At 32.5% G+C, this 15,520-nt stretch overlaps 1 protein-coding gene across 6 annotated transcripts in view; it reads left to right on the forward strand.

Moving 5' to 3' along the window:
• Positions 1-15,520, forward strand: part of CDH12 (cadherin 12) — a 1,341,561-nt gene that overhangs the window by 803,331 nt on the left and 522,710 nt on the right. For 2 of the 6 annotated variants that reach the window (XM_074279079.1, XM_074279078.1), the window contains one exon: positions 4,847-4,994. The gene's annotated coding sequence lies outside the window, so the exon portion shown is untranslated. Of the gene's footprint in view, positions 1-4,090; positions 4,196-4,449; positions 4,995-15,520 lie in introns of those variants that run through there. The other 4 variants (XM_074279082.1, XM_074279077.1, XM_074279081.1 and 1 more) reach the window with 3 other exon arrangements.

A 15,520-nucleotide genomic window follows, 5' to 3' on the forward strand; every position in this document is an offset into this window, starting at 1 on the left:
GGTCATAAATTCCACCCTTCTCCAAATATCTGATTGGGAAATTATTCTTTGTTCTGCTAATTTATTTATGATATCATCCTTTATACCCAAATCATGTATCCTTTTGGTATGGAGTGTGAGTTGTAGGTCTATGCTGATTTTCTGACATTATTTTCTAGGTTTCCCAGCAATTTTTGTCAAATACTGAGTTCTTTTCCCAGAAGCTAGGGATTTATTAAATACTAGATTGCTATAGGCTTTGATTATTGTGTAACTCTTGAGAACTGTTTATGTTACTGGGGCAGACAGAGGTGGGCATCACATGGACTGAATGTGTGGTTGTGAATGACCTCTGATGTGATGACATCAAAAACATTAAGGGGTGAAAAAAAGATATGAACTAGAAAAAAAAGAGGAAAGAAGAAATATAATGGGACAATTGCTAACTCTGATTAGTCTTCTAAACTTCTCTATGTATCTAACCTGTCAGTACTTAGGCAATGGCTTAGGCAAAGGCATGCTTAGACCTCATGGCATATTCCTAGTGTTTTTGCCCTCCTTTCGGTCCTGTCCCTCTCTTCCCCCCCACCTTTTTCCTCTTACTTCTTTATAGGGTAAGATAAATTTCTGAACCCAATTGAGTGATTATGTAATTTCCCAATTTGAACCAACTGATGAGATTAAGCTTCAAATAATGCTCATTCCCCTCCCTTCTTTCCCTCTATTGTAATAGATCTTTTGTGTTTCTTCAGGTGATCTAATTTGTCTTATTGTACTTCCCCCTTTCCCTCTTTTCCCAGTATAATCCTTTTTCCACTTTTTAATATCTTTTTTCTTTGATATCATCACAATCAGACTCCATTCACTACCATACCCTCTGTCCATTTATGCTCCCTCTAACTGTTCCACAGATACAGTTCTCAAGAGTTAACAGATATAATTTCCTATCTATGGATGTAAACAGTTTAACCTTTAAATAATATAGATAGATAGATAGATAGATAGATAGATAGATAGATAGATAGATAGATAGATAGATAGATAGATATTTTTTTTCCTGTTTACCTTTCTGTGCTTTTCTTGAGTCCTGTATTTGAAGATCAAAATTTCTGTTTAATTCTGGTTTTTTAGTAGGAATATTTGAAAGTCTCTGACTTCACTGAAGGTCCATCACCTCCCTGAAAGATGATGCTCAGTCTTGCTGAGTAATTAATTCTTGGTTGTAATTAATTCTTAGGGGGGAAGGAAGTAAGAAAGCCTGGTTTTGAATCTTGGCTAGTTGTTTGTCTTTGGATAAGTCATTTAACTTCTCAGAGATTCAGTTTCTTCATTTGTAAAGGGGAAAGAATAATACTTTACAAGGATGCTGTGAATATGAAATGAATTAAACATACAAATCTTTGTAACCGTAAAGCATATTTATTAATGAATTATTTTATTATAGCTAAAATCAAGAAACTGAATCCACTATTTGCTAATATCTCTACTCCAAGATCACCAAGGAATTTTATTTTATTTCCCCTCATCTTCATTTTGCTTTCAGCAAGTCAACTTAATTTAATTCAACAGCTATGTTAATCATTTACTAAGTCCTGGGGACTATACAAAACTCTTGGGGCAAAATGACAAAACTAAGCAATCCCTACTACTAAAGGTGTTCTTCTTCTATTATTTAGTAAAAAAGCAAGTATAATAATCTGACTTAAAAGGCATGCCCATGATTTCACCTCATTTTTGTTCCATTATTGTTTATATTCTCTACTACTTCAGTATTGTTTATTGAAATGGTCACTGTCAATGTTTATATCAAAATTGAGTTTTAACAAAGTAGATATGAAATGACCATTAATCCAAGTAACTGTTCAGTTCAAGTGGATTTAGAGTTCCAGGCTTAGTCACTGGAAATTTTTACCAAGTATATTTATGTTTTTAGCACATAGCAGAAAATAAATGTTCAAGGTTAGGGAGGAGAGGAAGGGAGGGGAAAAGAGAGACAGAGAGAGAGAGAGAGAGAGAGAGAGAGAGAGAGAGAGAGAGAGAGAGAGAGAGAGAGAGAGAGAGAGAGAGAGAGAGAGAGAGAGAGAGAGAGAGAGAGAGAGAGAGAGAGAGAGAGAGAGAGAGAAAGAGAGAGAGAGAGAGGTAGAGATAGAGACAGAGAGATTATTGATTTCCCTCCATTTTTTGCTATATTATTAATTTTCTTCCATGAAGTTAATAATAATAACATTGGTCATTAAAACATGTACTACTTAAAGGTCTTAACAAGGGAATTATGAATTTTCAATTAAGTGGCAGCAGATATATTCCTCCTAGTTTTATCATGACCTACAACCTCCAAGAATTGTACTTTACAGCTAAAAATTACATCAAGTCAAAGATGTTTTAATTTGCCATCTGCAGCAAAATAAACTGAATGAGATTAGTGAAATTAGCACTCCTTTTAGCTGTAAAATATAATTCTTGAAGGTTGTAGGGTAAGGTAAGCAGGTGTTTTGAAAGGAAGGCAATTTCAAAAAATAAAATTCTTTTCCAAATAAGATCTTAGACCAGTTAGAGAATATAACCAATATTGCTTATATGTAGATAGATGTACTTTAAATGTTTGTCTCTCTCTCCACATGTATATTTTTTCTTATATATGTATGTATATGTATATACATATATACATATACATACATATGTGTGTTAAATGGATATGCATGTACTAAAGCAATTTATATACCCATATATATGTATGTATTTATTATCTATATAACTATTATAGCATATTAAAGATATTTTATTTTCATCAGTATTTTGTCAAAGATACCCCCATATTCTTACAAAAAGAGTAGAACCCATGTTCCCTATTTACTATTTATGTTTTGGATGCCTCAGTTAAGATGTGGAAGAGACTTCAGGTAGCCATTTTTCAAGTGGGAATCATTAATGCTAATCTTTAATTGGGTAATGGTTCTCCTGTTGAGGAGTAAAAGGCACTTATTCTTTCTCTGCAGGAGGGTAGGTGCCCACTAAAGAGAGGATTTCTTCCATACAGCTCCCAACCTCAGCCAGATGAGGGCGCAAGAGACTTCATCTGTAAATTGAATTGTTTTAGCCCTACTTCAAAATGCTCATGATTACAATATGCACCTTAAGTTCAATAATCTGCCCTTTGTAGTAATTTTCAGTTTATAGGAGATTTTATGTTTTATAGAAAAGTCAATTGACTACTCTTTAAAATTTTTAATGAGAAATAGACTTTAATGATATATTCAATGAAAATTTGAGGTAACCAGTTTTTGTAAAATATGATGAGTTTATTTTAGTGTTCCCCTTTTTGATATATGCAAACATAGAAATATATCTATAGTTTAAATATGTGTGTGTGTAAAACACCGATAAACACAGTGTTACCAAAGGAATACCATATGTCCCAAGTGTGACTGGTTTGGAAAAATAGAGGTGCTGAACGTTTCAGCATCATTCTGAGAGGACATTCTTCACTTATTCTTCCTGGCAATAAAATTTTCTCACCCTTAAGACATGCAAATGACTTTTTTCATCTGTTCTTTTTATGCTATTTGCATATGGTTTTATTTTTTTCTACTGTTAAAGTTAGCACCAACAAAAATTAACCATTTGGTACTCCTACAATTAGTTGTTTTCCTCTTTTTTAAGAGGCATATATAATCAGTAATCTGACAACTTTGGATTTAAAACATTTTAAGGATCTCTCAAGTAGGCAATGGCAAAAGTCAGTTATGGCATAAGTTTTAGCATGTGGCTACTAATACAGAAATTAATTATCTTAAGCAATATGTCTAAATTTTAGAGTTCATTTTGATTAGTGTAATTTAGAATGTTAGCATATCCTTTTATAATAATAGAAGGGGGCAGCTAGATAGCACAGCAGGATAGAGTATCAGCCCTGAAGTCAGGATGGCCTGGATTCCTCAGATGCTTAATACTTGTTATCTATGTGACTCTGGACTTGCCACTTAACCCCATTTGCCTTTCCAAAAAGAGAAGAAAAAAAAAAAAAAAAAAGAATAGAAAGGAACATTTAGTAAAGTTCAATTATTAATTATCTTAGATATCGATAATATTTAATAGACTAATCATTTCTACAGTTTGATGTTAATTCAATCTTCACTTTATAGAGACTCTTTTTGAGAATAAACAAATAATTTTGTAGTCCCATCTCTCTCTGTGTGTGATGTGTATATTCATCAAGGTGAGGAATTGCCAGATTTACTTTGTAGTGTATACCTTCAATTTATAACAGAAAATTGTCCTTGTTGAGGAAGCTCACTAAGTTCCTTTTACCTAAGAAAGACCAGAGTATGCATTAGTCTCTAGGGTCAAAAGTGCGTGCAGGAATCCCCTTTTATCCTTTTCCCTTGAAGTGGAGTATTTTGAGGTTTGTCTAACAAATCAGTTACACCAGTTTCTTAATTGCTCAGCTGTACTCTGTGTCTAGCACTTAGGCATTTTAAGAAATGGCATGTGAAAGCACATTTGTTTAAGTCCTCACATGGTTAACATCATGGGTAACCTCCTCAGAAATTATAGCCTTGGCTGCAGCTCATCCATTAGTCTGGAGGAGACAAGATTCCCAAGTGTACCCGGTGCCTTTTCCAATTCCCTTGCGACCCACCAATCCTCTCAGTGCTTTCCCTGCATGCAGGGAGTGTTCAGTGCTAATCAGGTCAATGATCATCCCACAGCTCAAGGGACATGACAGGAGCCTATCACAGCAGTTACTGGGTCTTCCAGACCCGAGCACGTTTGCGGAGAATCTCATGTTAAGAAACATTGCTTTGGTCCTCACTTACTCACTGGGAACCTCTGAGGATTTCAGCTTATCTCTTTCTCTCTCCTTTAGACAGCCAGGAGTTCAACATAAACAGGAAAAAAGCACCACAGCATGCAGCTACCTGGAGGGTGTTGATTGAAAACTTAGATACCTCCACCCCAATCAAGGTTGATTTGGCTGACGTCTCAGTTCTATCAAAGGCAAGATTTCAATTAAGGTAAGTGCTTCCTTATCGGAGTGACTGCATCGGCATCAGGCTGAATTTCTGCACTGAAAGTTCTGACTGACTAAGCTGACATTCATTCTGCACTGCAGCAAGTGAATGTGTTTATGGCAGTAAAAGGCTGAGTTTACAGGCAAGTGTCCCACATTGATAACTGTGGCTTTTAGACAGTGATCTTTTTTGGTTTTTTTTTTTTTTTTTACACGCCTCTCTGGGAACTCTCAGATATTTTGAAATTACATCACCTTTAGGTTCATGGGGAAATAAAGGGAAATATGAGAAAAGGTTGGGAGACACTTGCGTCTCTTCTTTTTTAATAATCTGTTTAGGGGATTGTGGAATGCAAAGGTAACTTGATTTTGATTGAAGTGTTTTGCTCATACCATATCACAAAATCTCCTGCTTTGTAAGCTCCAAAGTTAAATGAGATGGAAAGAAATTTTGAAAATGTTGAGTTCAAGCATCTGTGAAATTTTGCACGTTAACAAAATCCTGAAAGAATGAGTTTGACTTCTGTGAGTGTTTTAAGACTGACATAATTTTGAATAGTTTCCATAATAGGTTTAAGAAATAAAAAAGCAAAAACTATTTTTGATTTGAATGATCCAAAAAACACATCTTTAACTGTCAGAAAGAAAGTAATCTTATATGAATATTTGTTTAGCTTAAAAGCTAGAGACTTACCTTTAATGAAAGTGAGAGAGAGCTAAGGCAAGTTATGGGAAAGAAATGAACTGATTATTGAAATGCCTATGTATGAAGAAAAAGAAAAGGAATTGAATATTAAGTAATTTCAGGACTGGATTTCAGATTGTATATTTTTTATTTCTTTTTTCTTTCTTTCTTTCTTTTTTTTTTTCCAAGAGAATCTTGAATGCTCACATTTGGGATGTTTGTAAATCTTTAACCTACAGTAAAGTGTATTTCAATGTTAAGGCAATTTTATGAACATTATGAAGGCAGTTTTTTGGGAAATTTTAGGCAATGGATTCTTTTCCTCCTCTTTTATACCTATCACCCCACATAATTTTACCTAAAATAGGGAGAAAATGTGAAAACTTATTCCCTTTTTGGAATATCACCTCTCTAGTTCACTTTTTCAATTTATACAGATATCAAACACTTTTATAATGAATTTTAATTGTAGTAACATATTTTTCATAAAAGCACACATATTTCAACTACTCTCTTAATATAAAAATTATTACTGCATGTATTATGATTATAAATGAACTAAATACGCTTTTTCTTCATACCAAAGATTTAAAAAATAGCAGGTTTTATTATTTTCACCTAATTTTGTCAATAATTTTAATAGTTATGATATTTCATCCTAACCCACTAATCCCAATATAGATATAAAGATAATTCTGTATTGAAACTTTCATGGTCCTAAGATGGGAATGGAGGAGTGGTGTAAGTGTTTGGCAGAGCAGAACAGGGTAAGAATATAAGTATGAAGGAGTTTTCAAACATCCCCTTTAGTTTTCTACAGCAGGGAATCCTTTGTATTTCAAAGGTTTTTTGCATCACTTTTCCCAAATATCATACATATGTATTTGGGATATTTTAGAAAAAGCATCAAATTCTGGCTGTCTTAATTTGCTGTCACTGTCCTGTAACAGTGAAAAGTATTGCAATTCTGCAGGCAATACAATTCAGACTGATGATAATGTTACTGAGTTCCAATTCCTTCCCCACAGGAATGAGACATTTTCAGAAATCCCATAGGCACTGGTTTGTACTTGTTGGTGTGTCTGTATGTTTATATCTAAAGCCCTGGGCATGTATTATTTGGCTCTGTCATCTTGTTCCCCCAGGGATATTGTTTCTCAACTCATTCAAGGGGGAATTTGACAGGACAGTGTGTAAGTTTTTGCTCTAGCTATTGCCTTTAAGCTTTGAGTCTTTCAAAAGTCATCTTAACAATAAATGCAACAATGTCAACATTATAAAATTTGTTGATTAGAAATTTACATGTTTCTTATAATTTCCCCTATTTTATTAGAAAATCCTAAAATATAAAACTGACCATACTTGTATATTCTGTGAAATTCTATGAGATATAGTATAGTTATTGCATTACATAATTAGCTATCCTATGATTTGATTAACACATATTCTTAAAAAGAAATCATATTTCACGAGGACAGGAGCAAAACTAGAAATCTCTAAAGACTTACATTACTGTAATTAGGAGAACCTCACAGTACATACTTGAACAGATGGGTGAAAAAATGTAATAGGCAAAGTTTGTTTTGGGCCCATTGTAGGTGTCCTACTGGGGTGTGTGTATGTGTAAAACATTTGAACCTGTAATAATGAAATTTTAATGGTGAAACAGCAGGTGGTTTAGTTGATATTTGGGAGGCAGTATGGACTGCCTAGCTTATGTTCCAGTTGCTAGATAGATCACCTTCTATATAGAATAGTCATGTGCCTGTGTGGCACATGTAATATGGTGAACACTTCCAGTTTTTAACAATGAAATTTAGGAATACTTTGATATTTATTTCCAAGTGATGGTGTAACATAACTCCAGCATCCTAAAAGTAGTTTTGACTACACTTTTCTTCATGGTTGAGACAGGGTGAATAGTTTTTATATGATTTTGCTATCCTTAGTACTTGTAACAAACACACTTAGTTTGTTCATGGTTTCTGAATGAGATTGGTGTTCAGTTCTTTGCCTCAAGCAAAGTCAGATTACTACTGAAGAAAAAGGCAGTTTACTATCTGGGCAATCTCTATTGAAAATTAGTATCCAATACTCAGGTTTTTGTTTTTGTTTTTGTTTTTCCCAAGAGATGTTGATATACTGTCAAGTTAAAATAGCACAGAGGAAAAGTAGAAATATATAGATATAATATAACTTATATTGAAATAAACAGTTTATGATTAAAGGTAGATAAAAGTAATTCTTGTTAGTGTTAACAGGTAACCGCAGAATTAGAAAGAAAAGGGATATAACAGGGAAAATTACATTTTAGAAAGGAGATAAAGAAAACCCACATAGAAAATAAACCAGACTCTACTTCCATTATCCCCAAACATTCCTTTGTCTACACAGAGTGATTTGTGTTTCCATCTTTCTATATAGCTCATCACATTTAGATGATCCGTGATAGTAGCTCTGGGCTTCACAAGGTGACAAAACACTAGCATCTATTTTAAATTGTTCTTAATTTCTCATTTATTTCTTGGTGGTCTGTCTACTCTGTGGGTATCACAGTGAAAAATTAAATAATCTTTACCAGAAACTGCTTGCTATTGGTCCTACACTGTACTGGAAAGATTTGAATTGTTTTGGGGTCATACACCAAAAAGGTATACATTATGTACATTCTTATCCTGTCGTCTAGTTACTTAGTGAGTTGGCTGGAGGCAATCAGAGGTTAAATTAGTTATCCAAAGTTATATAACAACTATGTATCAGAGGAAGGATTTGAACCTAGACCTTTCTGACTGAGAGGGTGAATTCTTTATCCATTAAACAATTTTGCCTCTCAAAAAGCAATTCTCTTAAAGCCAAAAGTTGCAGAGAAGATGCTAATGTTTAACTCAGAGGTCTCTGCTAAACAATCAAACAAAAGTTTAAAATAATAATTGTTGTGATAATTACTTGATAATAGTTGTCTAATAATAAAAATTACAATAATAGATAAAACAAAAAACATTGTGTGTGTGTTTGGGAGAGGGGGTGCTCATATTATACCTGTTACCCTGTTTCACCTGTTAGTATATTTGTTATTGAATCATTTTTCTGTTATGTCTGATTCTTTGTGAGTCATTTGGGGATTCTCTTGGCAAAGATACCTGAGTGGTTTTCAATTTCCTTCACTATCTCATTTTTCAGATGAGGAACTGGGACAAACAGGATTAAGCCATTTTACTGATCTAACACAAGTAGAAAGAATCTGAGACTAGATTTGAACTCTTGAAGATGAGTCTTCCTGATTCCGGGTTTCGCACTCTATTCACTGTGCCATTTAGCTGACCACTATGTATTATATTACACTTGTAAAGCTCAAGTTTAAAAAGCACAATTTCTATAGGATTATTATTTCCTCCAAAGTAGGAAAGCTGGTGCTAATAAGCAAAAAATAATGCTCATGAATTAAAATAAAATATTACTAATGTACTAGGTATTTTTTTCCCTACATTTTTTTTGTACATTTTTCCCACTAACTCCTTTGAGGAAATGAAAAAAACATCTTCCAGTCAGGGGCTCTATCCTGAGTAGAAACCTATCTTCTGCTAGCATTGCTTGTCAATAGCAGTAGATTTGAAATTTAAGAAACTACCAACTCTAGGGATCAGAGATAGTCAGGTTCATTGATTTAAAAGGAAAGTGGATATTCACATATACATCCACTTTCCCTTTAAATGTGTGGGACAGAAGGAGATGAGTTCTAGAGAGACAAAAGAGTATAAAGGTGTACCTCAGGTTCTTACATTTATTTTGTGGGAAGGTGGGTAAGACAGTCTGGTGGTAGACCAGATTAAAATAGCAAAAATGAAAATTACTTTCATTTATATTGTGACAAGTATTTTGTAGTATTTTAAAGATTCCTTAGAGGGGAACTTTATTTAAAAGATAGACATAGACATTTCTCAACATTATTGAACTTTTGTGACCAAGTCTCTTGAATATTGTTTTTACCAAAGTTAGCCAAGTGAGAATATGATGGCCTAAATTTTGGCTCACATAATGAGCCATGCTATATCCATAGTAAAAATGTAGGCCATTTCCCAATCCCCCCAACCTTTGTTATTATATAGTCAGCATAATTTGAAACAAAATTCATGCATAGCAGCTTTAGCTCACTAGTTCAATTTATATATTTGACTCTTTTTTTGTTTAGAAAGTTTGAAATTATCATTATTTTCTTTTATGATTTTATATTTATGAAAAAATAACATAAAAACATTCAAGCATGCCCTGATCTCCAAAAAATTCATATTGAAACTGTGTTGGCAATCCTTTGTACAGTATGGTAACTGTGTAGTTCTCTAGTGAGAATAACTCATTTTTACTTTTAAAAAAAGGCACTACCCAAATAGGAAATTGAGTAAGAAGATTAAAATGTAATATTTTACATCCATACACAATTTAAATATAATTTCAAGCAAGTATTCAGTTGAATTTCAGATAACTTGAAGTTTCTCAGTGGACTATCTGGAGTTTTGCATTAGTTGTATCAGTATATCTTTTCAATTATTCTATTGGACTTTCATTCTTCTGTCTTTGATAATTCTGCTCCTTATTATGTTCTTCCTCTCCATTCTAACCTCAATATTGATTAGTTAGCACATGTTTTTAGTAGCGCTTTATTTTTCCAATTACATACAAAGATAGCTTTCAACATTCAGCTTTGCAAAATCTTGTGTTCCAAAATTTTCTCTCTCCTTCTTCCTACCCACTCCCCAAGCCTGCAAACAATATGAAATAGGTTAAGCTTGTGCAAATCTTTTAAGTATATTTCCATCTTTGTCATTCTGTGCAAGAAAAATCAGATCAAAAAGGAAAAAAAAACAAGAAAGAAAGGAAAATACAAGCAAGCAAACCACAGCAAAAAAAGCAAGATGAAAATATTATTACACCTTGTTTTGATCTAAAGAAGAAAGTGTGATGGAGAATAATGAGTGCTGGATTTGGAGATAGAAAACTGGTTTGATTAACATTTCTGCCAGTTAATGCTTGTGTGAATGTTAGTAAGTTATTTAACTTTTCTATGTCTCTTATTCTTCATTTGTAAAATGAAGGGTTTCAATTAAATGTCTTGCAGATTTTTTTTAAAGTTGAATTATGTTATCCTATATTCTTTTGGGTACAAAAAAAAAAATCTAAGATTTTGAGGACTGGGGAATTCAACATATGTAAATGTGGTAGATAATGGAGATTTATTCCTTCAAGTGTCCAAACTATAATTTATTATAATATATTTTTCAAATAAACTCTTACAAGACAGATATTACGTGAATTTAGCTTGTTGAACACAATACACTGAAAAGAGTTTCCCTTTACTTGATGACTTGGAGTCATTGTAAATAAGCATTAGTTATGTTTAATATGGCAGTGTCTTTAGAGTCAATATATTTACTGTCTGTCTGCTCTCAGATTGAATAAATATATAATGTTATACATTTTGAATTGTTTGGTTATTGTTTCTTCTTATCTCCTTGCCTTCCCTTATACTTTGCTATGGTGAGTGATCCAGATTCAAATTGCTTCCTTCCCCTCCTTCTATTTATGTGATAATTCTAATCTGTTGCAAGTATGTGTATGCCATCAAGCTAAGATTTTAAGAATCTTAACCAGAATAAGATTGGGGAATCACTGAGTAAGAAAAGATCTAAGGAAGTGTCTTTTGAACGTAGGGCTTGTGTGACATCTTTTTGATTACTTAGAGAATATTCTTGGGTCCTTCTAAGGTCTTAAGTATTTTCCAGATAGTTGAGGTGCCATATGAGTGAAATATTATCTATTTGTTTTCAGAATAACTCTTACAGAACAATGGTCCTATGATCATTTATGAGAAGAATCTCTGTTACTATCATTTTCCAATTTTAAAAATAAAAATAATACAAATCATAGAAATTGCACACATGGAACTTTACCTAAGTGATTAAGTGGCAGATCAACAAACATATCCATGTCTTCAGATTATACATTTATAGAGATAAGTTTGCCTTCTTATATGAATGAATAATTTGCATGTCAATTTCATATAGTGTTCTGTGGAAAAAAAAACCTTTAAAAGCACACTTTATGTAAATATAAATAAAATACTAGCCCTAAAATGTTGAATTCAAAATAGCATATATAAATGTATAAATCTATCAACTATACCAGTACCTTCTCAATCTTACATAACCTATGATATTGTATATTTAGTTTTTTATTGCAGTCATCTTTCAATTTGTGTTGACAATTATGACCGCCAACATAAAACATGCATAATACATACAAAACATTCCCTCATCCAAGACAAGATATAATTTTGGTAGGGTCAAAAATTCAATATGATAAAAATAACTAAAGTTCTTTGCTAGGCATGAAAAGTCTTCCATGATTTAATTCCAATTCTTTTGCTATCTCACTCTACATCCCTAATAGAAGGGACCTCAAAGTCCTTCTAGCCTAACCCTTTCAGTTACAGATAAGGAAATTGAAGCCCAGGAAGACTGAGATTTTCCCATTTTCTTAAGTAATAATATCAGCCTTGGGATTATCATCAATATCCTTGACTCTAAAGCTTCTTCCCACAATTTTCCAAAGCAAAATATCCTATCTTTGGCCACTACTTCCTCATATATACTGCCTTCCCATTAAAAATTAAATTATTTAGGGGCAAGTACTATCTTGCTTTTATGTTTATGGCATTGGATTTAAACACAGTGCTTCACACATGGTAAATATTTACTATATATCTTTTCATTTATCCTTCATTTGCAGAATGTTGTATTTTTCTTGCAAACTTCTAATTACATTATAATTATTTATTCTCACATATTATTCAGTAGCATGTAAGTCAGGTACTATAGTTTATTGACCTTTTTTAATGTCTCTTAGTACCTAGAGATAAATACCATATCTGCTTAAATAAATGAATGTTTGTTTTATAAGTATAATAATTAATTTAGAAAACAGAAACATCAAGTGTAATGCAGAATAGTTTGAAAATTATTTGTGGAAAATATAGGGAATGTATGATGGATTCATTTCAAGCAATCTATTAACATATTTATTGAGTGCCAGGGAATGTGTACTGTTCTGAGAATACAAGTACAAAAACTGAAATAACTATTTATAAGGTAAATTACATTGGATAAAAAAGAGAAAGGCCTATGAGACTAAGACCATAGCATAAGCAAAGTTACAGAATCAGGAAGGGATATGACCTATATAAGAAATAGCAGTGACAGTATGGTATAGTCCATACTGATTATGGAATCAAAGGACCTGATTATAAATCATCTATAGAAGTCAATCTCTTCTGTAATCTTGTAAATATTATCTAATATTGCTAGACTTCAGACTCCTGGTTGGTACAATGAAGAAGATAGATTATCTGGTCCCTGAAATTCTTTTAAGATCTAAATCTATTATCCTGTAACTCAACTGGAGGAGAAAGTTCATGTTTTGGAGTACTGGGGGTAGGGAGAAGGGTTGAATGAATAGGGAAGGTCCAGATTAAAGAGGTCTTTAAATTCAAGTGGAGGAATTTGGATTTTATGTGACAGACAATTGAGAGCCATTATAGAACCCTGAGTATGATAACAGCATGGCAAAGTGTAATTAAGGAAGATTAACCAAGTAGTATATGGAAGAAACAAGTAGGGGGGAAAGGGGCTAGATTATAGCATACCAGATAGTTGGCTATTGAAATATTACAGTTATGAAATGTTTAGAAACTGGACTAAGATGATGGAATAGGAAATCGATTTAAAAAGTTATTTCTTGCCTATCCATATGTGTGATAATTGAGTAAACACATCCTTGCCAATCTCTTTTCACTCCCCACTGGTGCCAAAGATATATTGAAAGTATATAAAACCATTAGTGAGATTCCTTGTTGCACAAATATAGTTTTTTTTTGATATTTATAAAAACATGTCAAGAAATTCTTTTTACTATAGTAGTATCCCATTACATTAGTATGGAACGTTAGTTTAAAATTATACATATATATACACATATGTATGTATATATGTATATGTATATTTACACACAGATATTTATATGTATATGTGTGTATATATATATTTATACACACAAACATATATCCAGAGAGAGAGAGAGAGAGCATATGCTGAAGCCCTTTGTCTACAAAGAAAAAAAAAAAAGGTCTGTTAATGTTCATCTGTTTTGTAATGATGATAAGCACTGTGCTGCAACAGAAATTTTATTGCACTTGAAATCTTAGGTTCAAATCTCACCTCTATTAACTATTATGTAAGAGCAAGTCAAATAAATCTTTAGGCTTTAATGCCTTCATTTTTATAACCTAATAGAATGTAAGAACCTTGATTGTAGAGATTTTTATTTTTGTTTTGTTTTTGCTTTATTTGTATTCATATCACTAGTGCCTAGGAAACTGCCCAGTGTCCTTGGAATATAGAAAGTCCCAAGTACCCTTGGAATACTCCCAAATACTTAATGACTCTTTCTTGCCTGATATTTGATATATAATATTTATACTACCTATTTCTCAGGATTTTGAGGACATTTTTGTAAAATTTAAAATGTTATATAATTGTGAGTAATTGGTAAAAATTAGTTGATCACCACAGAAAGATAATCTGGAAAATATAAAGCTATAGTTATCTCATTTGGTAATTAGCACTGCTGAGGCTAACAGTTTGTAGAGTAGAAAGAGCTGAATTTAACATCAGAGTACCTGGCTTCTAGGTTTTACTCTTCCACTTACTACACGGGTGACCTTAGGCTTTTCCTTTCGAAGCATCAATTCTGTGACCTACAAATTGAGAGAATATCAACTGTAATCTCATATTTTAAGAGTTTGATTATACATAACAGTGAGGGAATTTTCTCTGTCAATATAGATTATACTTCATCATCATCTTTAGTGGTTGACTAGGGATAGAGCATATCTTTTAGTCAATAAACTAAATTTTAATGCTCTAAATGCTTGTATCCTATTGTGCAAGTATCCTATTGTGAATCTAGAATTTTAAAAATAGAAAAGAATTTATACATAATATTCACTAATTTTAGCTTGTGAAAAACTATTACAGAAAAAAATAAAATTTAAGATAATAAATATCATAATAAACAAAATAAAGTAATAATTGAACCAAAGAAAAAATATACAGGAGCAAAAACATACCATTTCCAACTAAAGTTTTGTGCCAAGGATAAGCAAAATCCAAAATACAGGAATCAAAATAGAATTTTAAGCAGCATGAATCTTGCTGAGAATACATTTCTATGTGGTTGGGGATGTGCTTTGTTTTGCAAGGATAATGATTCCAGCTTTAAGTTAGATTCAGGTTCCAAAGGTCAAGGTGAAGGATGGGCTCTCAGAAAGCTATCTTCCCTTATGATATCTAGAACAGTAGCCATACTCTCTACCATTCTTTCTGGATTGGGAGCAGAATTTTAAAAAAATAAAATACAAAGAAAAACTACTCTTGTAAGATTCCAACCAACAGTTCCAGTTCTTGATGGGTTAGTGGAATCCAGACACATATGACTAAATTTATTAGCATTTTCTTCTTTAAAATAATTTTTACTCCTTTGATGCAGTATATAACCCATCAACAAGCTTAATAGGCTTTATTTTAAATACTATTTCTTTGTATAAGGATTTGCCATTTTCCTTTTAATGGTCAGAATTGTTGTCAGATCATTGATTCTATGGATTATTATTTGTCATTTGCCTATTCCATATAAAACAATCAGTTTATTTTATTGTAATTTATATTTTAAATTATGATTGGTATAGTATCAATGGCTATTGTATTGTTAGACTTGGCCTTAATGTATTTTCCCCA

This window comes from Sminthopsis crassicaudata, chromosome 1 (genome assembly GCF_048593235.1).
Source record: "Sminthopsis crassicaudata isolate SCR6 chromosome 1, ASM4859323v1, whole genome shotgun sequence".
Classification (NCBI taxonomy): Eukaryota; Metazoa; Chordata; class Mammalia; order Dasyuromorphia; family Dasyuridae; genus Sminthopsis; species Sminthopsis crassicaudata.